Here is an 8,915-nt window from a genome sequence, read left to right on the forward strand (position 1 = left end):
TAATAAAAGGTTTGTGCAATGCAATATTATGAAATCGTTTGAAATAATATTAAAACAAGCATACATAATGAAACTATATTTGAGGAAAAATTGGAAATCACAGCTGTACAAACGACGTCACAGTAAAGGCGGGAAATGTTTACCGGATCGAAATTGTATTGATAAAAAATAGATTATAAAATATACGAAACAAAACAATAGCAGCTCCTACCAATCCTAATAATAACAATAAAAACGCAACCCCCTCCCCCCCCCCCCCGGCCCCATAAAAAAAAAAAAAAAACAACAAAAAACAACAAAACATTTGAGCAAAATAACAACAGTGCGTCTCGATTAAAGACAAACATATATGTAATGATGTTTTCGCCTGTAATCGAAATCATTGAATTTAGTGCCTTGTTATGTGATGATGTGATGCTTAGATATAATCTAAAAACAATGAAATCTATATGTACATGTGCTAAATCTGAAACCGGTTGAAATTGTCTAGCGTGTATGTTTTATTGTTCTTTTTTGTTTGATGGAATTGTTGATTGTAATTTTAAGGTACCTTGGTCTTGGTTTTAAGACATATCTGTAAACGAACACTTTCGAACAAGCTTCCATCTGATATATACTTGTCCAAGTTAGTGGTCATTCTGTTGGTAGATGCACTGTGTAGTTATTTATTGCTCGTCTTACATTTATATAGTCTAGATAGGCAACCGATAAACATTCTGACATGTATGTAAGTGGAAGACCATTTACGTACTTATACACATCTAGTCTAAACTATGGCCATATGGTATCGATACTTGTCAATCGTGTTCACCTCTAGATATTGTTTATTATTTTTAGGAGGGAGTAGAAATCTTTGATATGGATGTAAGTGGAAGACCATTTAATTTTACTTTTTCAGAGAATGATAGGGCAGGGGATTTCCTTAATGAATACCTGTGCCTGGTAAGAACTGAAAAAATAAATAATCTTGCCAGAATAGGAAGAAGACAGGATGAAAATTAATATTCTGACCATGGTAATGGCAGTTGTTTTTCACTTGTTCTGTATTTTTGTTATATTTTTTTTACAGCAGACATGGACAAGTGTGGAAATGTTGTAAATGAATTCTCTGCATCAACAAAAAGTGTTGCAGATTTGTATTCAGGATTTTATTGAATGATGTTATAAGTAAAACATTTCCAAAGTTGTATTTTCCTTTGCTAAACATTAAATGAAGATACAATAAAATGCTCCGCAGGGCGCAGCTTGATACGACCGCAGAGGTCGAACCCTGAACAGTTGGGGCAAGTATGGACACAACATTCAAGCTTGATACAGCTTTGCATTTGGATTGTGATTAAATATTTGATACAGCATAGGTTTCTGACACAGAATGAATGTGATCTAAGAACTTAAAAATTTTAAATTGGACATTCACATATTATGGTCCAATATCCAAAATCTAAATACATGGTTAGATTCAGCATATCAAAGAACCCCAAGAATTCAATTTTTGATGAAATCAAACAAAGTTTAATTTTGGACCCTTTTGACCTCAATGTGGACAAAGTTGATAACGGGGCCCAAGAATCAAAAATCTAAATACATGGTTAAACTCAGCATATCAAAGAACCCCATATATTCAATTTTTGTTGAAATCAAAGTTTAATTTTGGACCCCGATTTGGACCAACTTGAAAACTGGGCCCATAATCAAAAATCTAAATACATGTTTAGATTCAGCATATCAAAGAACCCTAAGAATTCAATTTTTGTTAAAATCAAACTAAGTTTAATTTTGGACCCTTTGGACCTTAATGTAGACCAATTTGAAAACGGAACCAAAAATTAAGAATCTAAATACACAGTTAGATTAGGCATATCAAAGAACCCCAATAATTCAATTTTTGATGAAATCAAACAAAGTTTAATGTTGGACCCTTTGGACCTCAATGTGGACCAATTTAAAAACGGGGCCAAAATCCAAAAACTTAATACACGGTTAGATTCAGCATATTAAAGAACCCCAATAATTCAAGAATAAAACCCCATTGAAATTGATCAAGAAATAAGCAATTTATACGAAGTATCTTCTTTTGCACAATACTGTGCAATTAAATATTTCTTGCTATTGCGCAATACTGTACAATTGACAATTTCTTGCTATTGCGCAATATTGTGCTATTGGATATTTCTTGCTATTGCGCAATACTGTGCAATTGAAGATTTCTTGCTATTGCGCAATACTGTGCAATTGAAGATTTCTTGCTATTGTGCAATACTGTGCAATTAAAAATTTCTTGCTATTGCACAATACTTATTATATAATAATTTAAACATCCTGTTTGGTGTGTATCTCCTACCATATCATTATTATTTGCTTTTAAATATAAATCAGAAATAACCAACTTAAAATGGAAAATTTTAAAAGAAAAAAAAGGAAAAAAAGAAAAAAAAGGAAAAAAAAAAAATCCCCCCCCCAAATTTTTTGAACCCCCTTATGATTCATCACCCCCAAACTCAATCCCAGCCTTTCCTTTGTGGTATGGTACCTTGCAGTACAATTTCAGAGAGATCCATACACTTGAACACAAGTTATTGTCTGGAAACTAGAAAAATGTGTTTTTTGGCCCCTTTTTGGCCCCAAATTCCTAAACGTTTAGGGCAATTACCCCCAAATTCAAACCCAGCTTTCCCTTTGTGGTATGGAACCTTGTAGTACAATTTCAGAAAGATCCATACACTTACACACAAGTTATTGTCCTGAAACTAGAAAAATGCTTTTTTTCCCCCTTTTTGGCCCCTAATTCCTAAAATATTGAGGCAATTACCCCCATCATCAATCCCAGCCTTCCCTTTGTGGTATGGTACCTTGCAGTACAATTTCAGAGAGATCCATACACTTGAACACAAGTTATTGTCTGGAAACTAGAAAAATGTGTTTTTTGGCCCCTTTTTGGCCCCCAATTCCTAAACGTTTTGGCAATTACCCCTAAACTCAATTCCAGCTTTCCCTTTGTGATATGGAACCTTGTAGTACAATTTCAGAAAGATCCATACACTTACACACAAGTTATTGTCATGAAACTAGAAAAATGCTTGTTTTTTGCCCCTTTTTTTGCCCCTAATTCCTAAAATTTTGAGGCAATTACCCCCAAAATCAATCCCAGCATTCCTTTTGTGATATGGAACCTTGTTGTACAATGTCAGAGAGATCCATACACTTATACACAAATTATGTCTGGAAGTTACAAAAATGCTTATTTTTAGCCCCTTTTTGGCCCCTTTTTCCTTTACTGTTGGTACCATAACCCCCAAAATCAATCTCAACCTTCCTTTTGTGGTATTGAACCTTGTGGTAAAATTTCATAGAGATCCATTCACTTAAACTAAAGTTAGAGTGCGAAAACCAATGTGTCTTCGGACGACGCCGGACGACGCCAGACGACGACGACGACGACGACGACGACGACGACGACGACGACGACGACGACGCCAACGTCATACCAATATACGACCACAAAAATTTTTTTGCGGTCGTATAAAAAGACAGGTGTGATTATACAAAATCAAAATAATTAACAGAATTGATATGATAAGAAACAAATGTAATACTATTCTTAGTCCTTCAGAAATCGACAATTCTCTGCTTTTAATTTACTTTTTTTCTTTCTGAATCTTCATTACAAGAACCAACACTCATGCAGATGAAATGTATCAGGGAAAAACCTAATTTTACAGGTTACTGATATGGATAATTTCAGAACGTTTTGATAATTGAGTGGTGATTAATTTCAGGTTTGTTGCAAAATGGCACACGTGCCATTAATCTAAAACGCAATTTCAATTACACGTGCAAAGGAAATGAGAAACAATGTGCAATATCAATCTGTAAACATAAAACAAAAATCTTTAGATCTAAATGAAGATATTTTTTCAGTTATTTTGTTTCAGAGATTACAAGTGTGACAAAGAGAACGGGAATTTCTGATTTCAATAGTTGTTCATTCCATAGACCATTCAATTCAAAATTGATGCGTTGCAGTTAATCAATCTTTCGTGTCAGATTGTTTGGTGAAATTTGACAACAACATGCATCAATATGAAAGCAATTTTCGTTCCTTGCTTAAATGTTCTTTCGGTTACTCGTTAAGACGATGAAATATGTTTTAGTTGCAAAAAATAGAAGACTTTTTGGCATCGGTTTCTAATAATCGAACTTCACCAATAAGTAGAATCATGTGATTATAATGGAAACATATTTACAGAATTTTCTAGTTGTTATAATTTTAATCTACACGAAACGGACACTCTGCCAGAATGTAAATGTCACACATTATACATAAAAAACTACATTATGTATGTAAGTGTATGTGTGTCGTTTTTAACTCCTTAGACCTTTTAGGCTTTCTTTCAACAAGTGTCACAGATAGCGGGAAAAGAAAACCAAAGTACAAAAGAATATATGACTTTTAAAAAATATATGATGTGCTCAAAAAAACATGTTTTAAGATGATGACGGACTGGTGTCTAATGCCAATTTAGGAGCCATCCCTACAGATTTCTATAAATGATTTTACCAATTTTAGGTCAGGCAGGTTGAAAATCGATTGGGCTTATTAATTCCAATATGTGTATTATTTCTGTCCGTTGGGTGATTCTTTGACTCTCTGTTGTAGCATATTGTACCTGTGAGACACAAATATCTAAATTATTTGAATTTCTATTTGAACTAAACATTTTTCTGCAAGACATTCAAATAAAAGAATGCTTAAATAAAAATCTTAACAGATAAATGTATTTTTAAACCATATGTGCTTCCTATTGAAGCGTCCTAAGTACCAATGGCCATTCATTTATAACGATGGAAATCAACGAAACCCGCAATACCTTCCAAAATTATCAGTAAGTTACATTACTCAACTTCTTTTCACAGGCAATTGATGCCTTTGGGATATTATATAAGTAAAAAGTGGTAACTTGATAGTATTCAAAGTGAAACATACCTTTAATTTTTGTTTTTTATTATAATTCTGGATTTATATTGATTTAAATTACGTCCATCATTTTAGTACATTTTATTATTCTGTTAAAACGATATACTCCAGCTCTCCATATATAGCTCTGGATAGATCAGGGAGTAGAAGAACCCGTTAATGATACTTTAAAAGCTTTTAAGTACAATCAAATACTTTAACTTCTATAGGTGTATAGTTCCAGGATGAAGAGTTACTCAATATAACAGCGAACTACAATTCCCGAAGGAATTTCCTAAGTATTTAATGGTAAAGTAGAGGTACGGACTCATAGAAATCACGTAGCTACGTATAGCCCTCCGTTGTTACATGTTTATCTGCAATATTTACATACCGCAAAAACCATTTCTAAACATGAACGATTTGAACAATTTGTATTTGTAGTTTGTTTGCAAAAAGATGTCCCAAAAGAGGGAATACAGTTATAACTGTTAATAAGATAACATATTCAAGCAATTAAAAATCTTGAATTAGATGTTGGAAAAATATGACAGATAGACTATATATGAAATACACGACCAAAGACAGACATAATTTAATACAAATATACTGTAAACCAATTAATTTTTGCGAGCGATTTATTTTTTCGCGACTTTCGCGAGTAGAAAAATAACGCGAATATAAATCGTCGAAAATATGTAAAACTTGGATCTTTCCTTATTAAACTACATCAAGTAAATTAGAAAATCGCGAAATTAAATAGCCACGAAGTGGACCAGAAAGTGTTAAACGCGAAATAAAGTATCCGCGAAAATAAGTTGGTTTACAGTAGATGGAATCTTAAGACAGTAAACAGAAGCCGTACCGACAACCTTACAGTCATTTTTCTGTGTTTATGTCGTTTATGGTGGGGTTCGTGTTGCTCAGTCTTTAGTTTTCTATGTTGTGTTTATTGTACTATTGTTTGTCTGTTTGTCTGTTCGTCTGTTTGTCTTTTTCTTTTTTAGCCATGGCGTTGTCAGTTTATTTTCGACTTGTGAGTTTGAATGTCCTTCTGGTATCTTTCGCCTCTCTTTTATAAACATGTTTGTATAGCATTGTATTGCCCTTTTTTATATCATGAGAAACTTTATTTCGAAGGAAAATATCCCAATAAAAATGACATACCCATGTCATCAACAAAATCAGTTAAGGCATAAATAAAAACATAATAGTAAAACTGAGATGTAGAGTTTTGATAACACTCTTCTTTTTGGAGGAATCGACCGGTTGTTGGTAGTTGATATGGTTTGTTGTACTATCCAATCTTTTAAGCAATTCTTGATATCTTTGGATTTATTTATTGTTTATGGGTTACCATGGACTACAAATGTTAACCATATTTCTTTATAGTTCGGTTACACATCATAATTTATTGTGATTAAGCCACTTTGGAAATTATTGATTTTTAAAAGATCTAATATTTTGAAATAGCTTTTTTTTCTCTAAAATTTCAACATCCTCCTAGTAAACTGTAATCCTGTTAATAATTTAACATTAACGTATATTCCAAAGTGTTATAATTTGGGTAATGCATTTAGTGTCCTTTACATGATAGAGAGTGCCCATCTCCCTTTTGTGTGTTGTTTTGTTTTTATTCGTGTCCTTCGGGAACAGTTTTTACCAAAATTGCTCAAAAGCAATATAAATTTATAAAACATCAAGAGTTAAATACAGAACATACTATAATAACAGAAAAAGGATATGTAAATGTTCAAGGCACATACTCATTACCCGCACTGGATAAATCCAAACATTGTCATTATATTAAAGTCTCAATTATACCTTCAACAAGGAACAGACATTTTGAATATGGCTGCAAATTTAAGATGGTCCTAAGCATCGATTTTAGGGGATTTTATTTGTGAAGAACACGATAGAGGTTTGATATAATATTAATAACACATTATATATAGTTGCAAGGGTGATAGAGTAGATCTTTCCCTGCGAAAAACATTGTCAACCGTGGCAAAGTCAAGGTCGACAGAGTTTTATTCGAGGGATAACATTTTGCTCTATCACCTTCTAATCTATGGTTATTTAATTTATTATAATAAAATTGAGAATGGAAATGGGGAATGTGTCAAAAAGACAACAACCCGACCATAGAGCAGACAACAGCCGAAGGCCACCAATGGGTCTTCAATGCAGCGAGAAACTCCCGCACCCAGAGGCGTCCTTCAGCTTGCCCCTAAACAAATATGTATACTAGTTCAGTGATACTGGACGTCATACTAAACTCCAAATTTTACACAGGAAACTAAAATTAAAAATGATACAAGACTAACAAAGGCCAGAGGCTCCTAACTTGGGACAGGCGCAAAAATGCGGCGGGGTTAAACATGTTTTTTGAGATCTCAACCCTCCCCCTATATCTCTAGCCGATGTAGAAAAAACAAACGCACAACAGTACGCACAGTAAAACTCAGTATAAGAGAAGTCCGAGTCCGATGTCAGAATAGGAAACAAAAAAAAATAAACAAAATGACAATAATACATAAATAACAACAGACTACTAGCAGTTACTGACATGCCAGCTCCAGACCTCAATCAAACTGATTGAAAGATTATGTCTGCATCATATGAATATCAGACACAATCCCTCCTGTTAGGGGTTTAGTATTATACCGTCATAAAATATATGAGAAGAACATAACCCGTGTCATGCCAACAACTGGTTTTAGAATAAATGTGTTTAATTCCGATGTAAAGACCCTATAAGTGAAACAATATTAAAGCCAAAATATGCAATCTTTAATGACCTGACAACAGTATCGTAACTATATCCCTTCTTAATAAGTCTGTTTAAAGGTTTTGTTAGCTTTTGAGGTGAATACTGACATTTTTGTGCTTTGTAAAGAATAGTACCATAAAAGATTGGATGTGAATGAATGTTCTGTTATGATTGTTATCTTTTTTAGTACCGACCTAAACTCAAAATCATTAAATTGATATTGTTTTTGTTTGCAATTATTGCCTTTCAATTTATTGCTTATTGATTGGTTTGATTGAGAGGGTAACATTAAAATGAATGTTACCCGCCGAGCAATATGTTAGAGTATAATGTCAACTTCTTATTAACTAACGAAAACAGGCATTTACACACAAGTATTATAATAACAAATGACAGACTAATTCTGCGATAGTTCATTTCTCAATACCACAAGAAACCATGTTCCATCATTAACCCAGTGAATTATATCACTCAAAATATTAGCAGAAGTCACCAATATTTCCCATAATACAACTTTCCTTAACATTTGATATAAACGTACTAAATGAAATCGACAACTTTGCCAATATCATCTTTAACTAATCAAAATCTCTAGAATAGTTTCTTCTCTACCTAAATCGATGTCGATATTACGTATCTTTATATAACAGCTACACAACTAATCTATCTTTAAACCACAAACTACAAAATATCTGACATGTGCTATTCAATCTAAAAATATGAAAAATTATGATAAACAACAATACTTACATACAAAACATAAGTAATCCCATCCAGCATGTGTTAACTAAGCCGGACATCTTTTTAATGATGAAGCTCTCCTGTAAAGTGTGATTAACGACATTACCACATGTCTGTACATTCGTCAGTGTTTATATTTATAAATATATATCTGCAGTGTGCAACATGTTGCAGTCAGTACTATCAATACTTTGTAGAAAAAACCTACAAAAGTAACAAAAAACTGATTGATTTTTAATTCATCGTAAAATAGATTTCTTTATTTTGTCAAATTGCAGCCGTCATTTGTTGTGTATTGATTGGTCAGAATCGTTTGAGCTCTTTTTACACTCATTGCTAAGTAATTTTCCAGATAAGGTTGTAGGTTATTACAATCTATATCAACAGACGGGGCATGGTTAGAGATTATTTTAACACTTTATGCTTAATGATTACAGGCAGTTAAGT

General features: G+C 33.0%; 1 protein-coding gene across 2 annotated transcripts in view; it reads right to left on the bottom strand.

The window, feature by feature from the left end:
* Positions 1-8,620, bottom strand: part of LOC127724228 (glutamate receptor ionotropic, kainate 2-like) — a 101,761-nt gene extending 93,141 nt beyond the window's left edge. For both annotated transcript variants that reach the window (XM_052231130.1, XM_052231128.1), the window contains exon 1: positions 8,478-8,620. The gene's annotated coding sequence lies outside the window, so the exon portion shown is untranslated. The remainder of the gene's footprint in view (positions 1-8,477) is intronic.
* Between the last annotated feature and the right edge of the window lie 295 nt (positions 8,621-8,915).

This window comes from Mytilus californianus, unplaced genomic scaffold (assembly GCF_021869535.1).
Source record: "Mytilus californianus isolate M0D057914Y unplaced genomic scaffold, xbMytCali1.0.p SCAF_14, whole genome shotgun sequence".
In the NCBI taxonomy this organism is placed as follows: domain Eukaryota; kingdom Metazoa; phylum Mollusca; class Bivalvia; order Mytilida; family Mytilidae; genus Mytilus; species Mytilus californianus.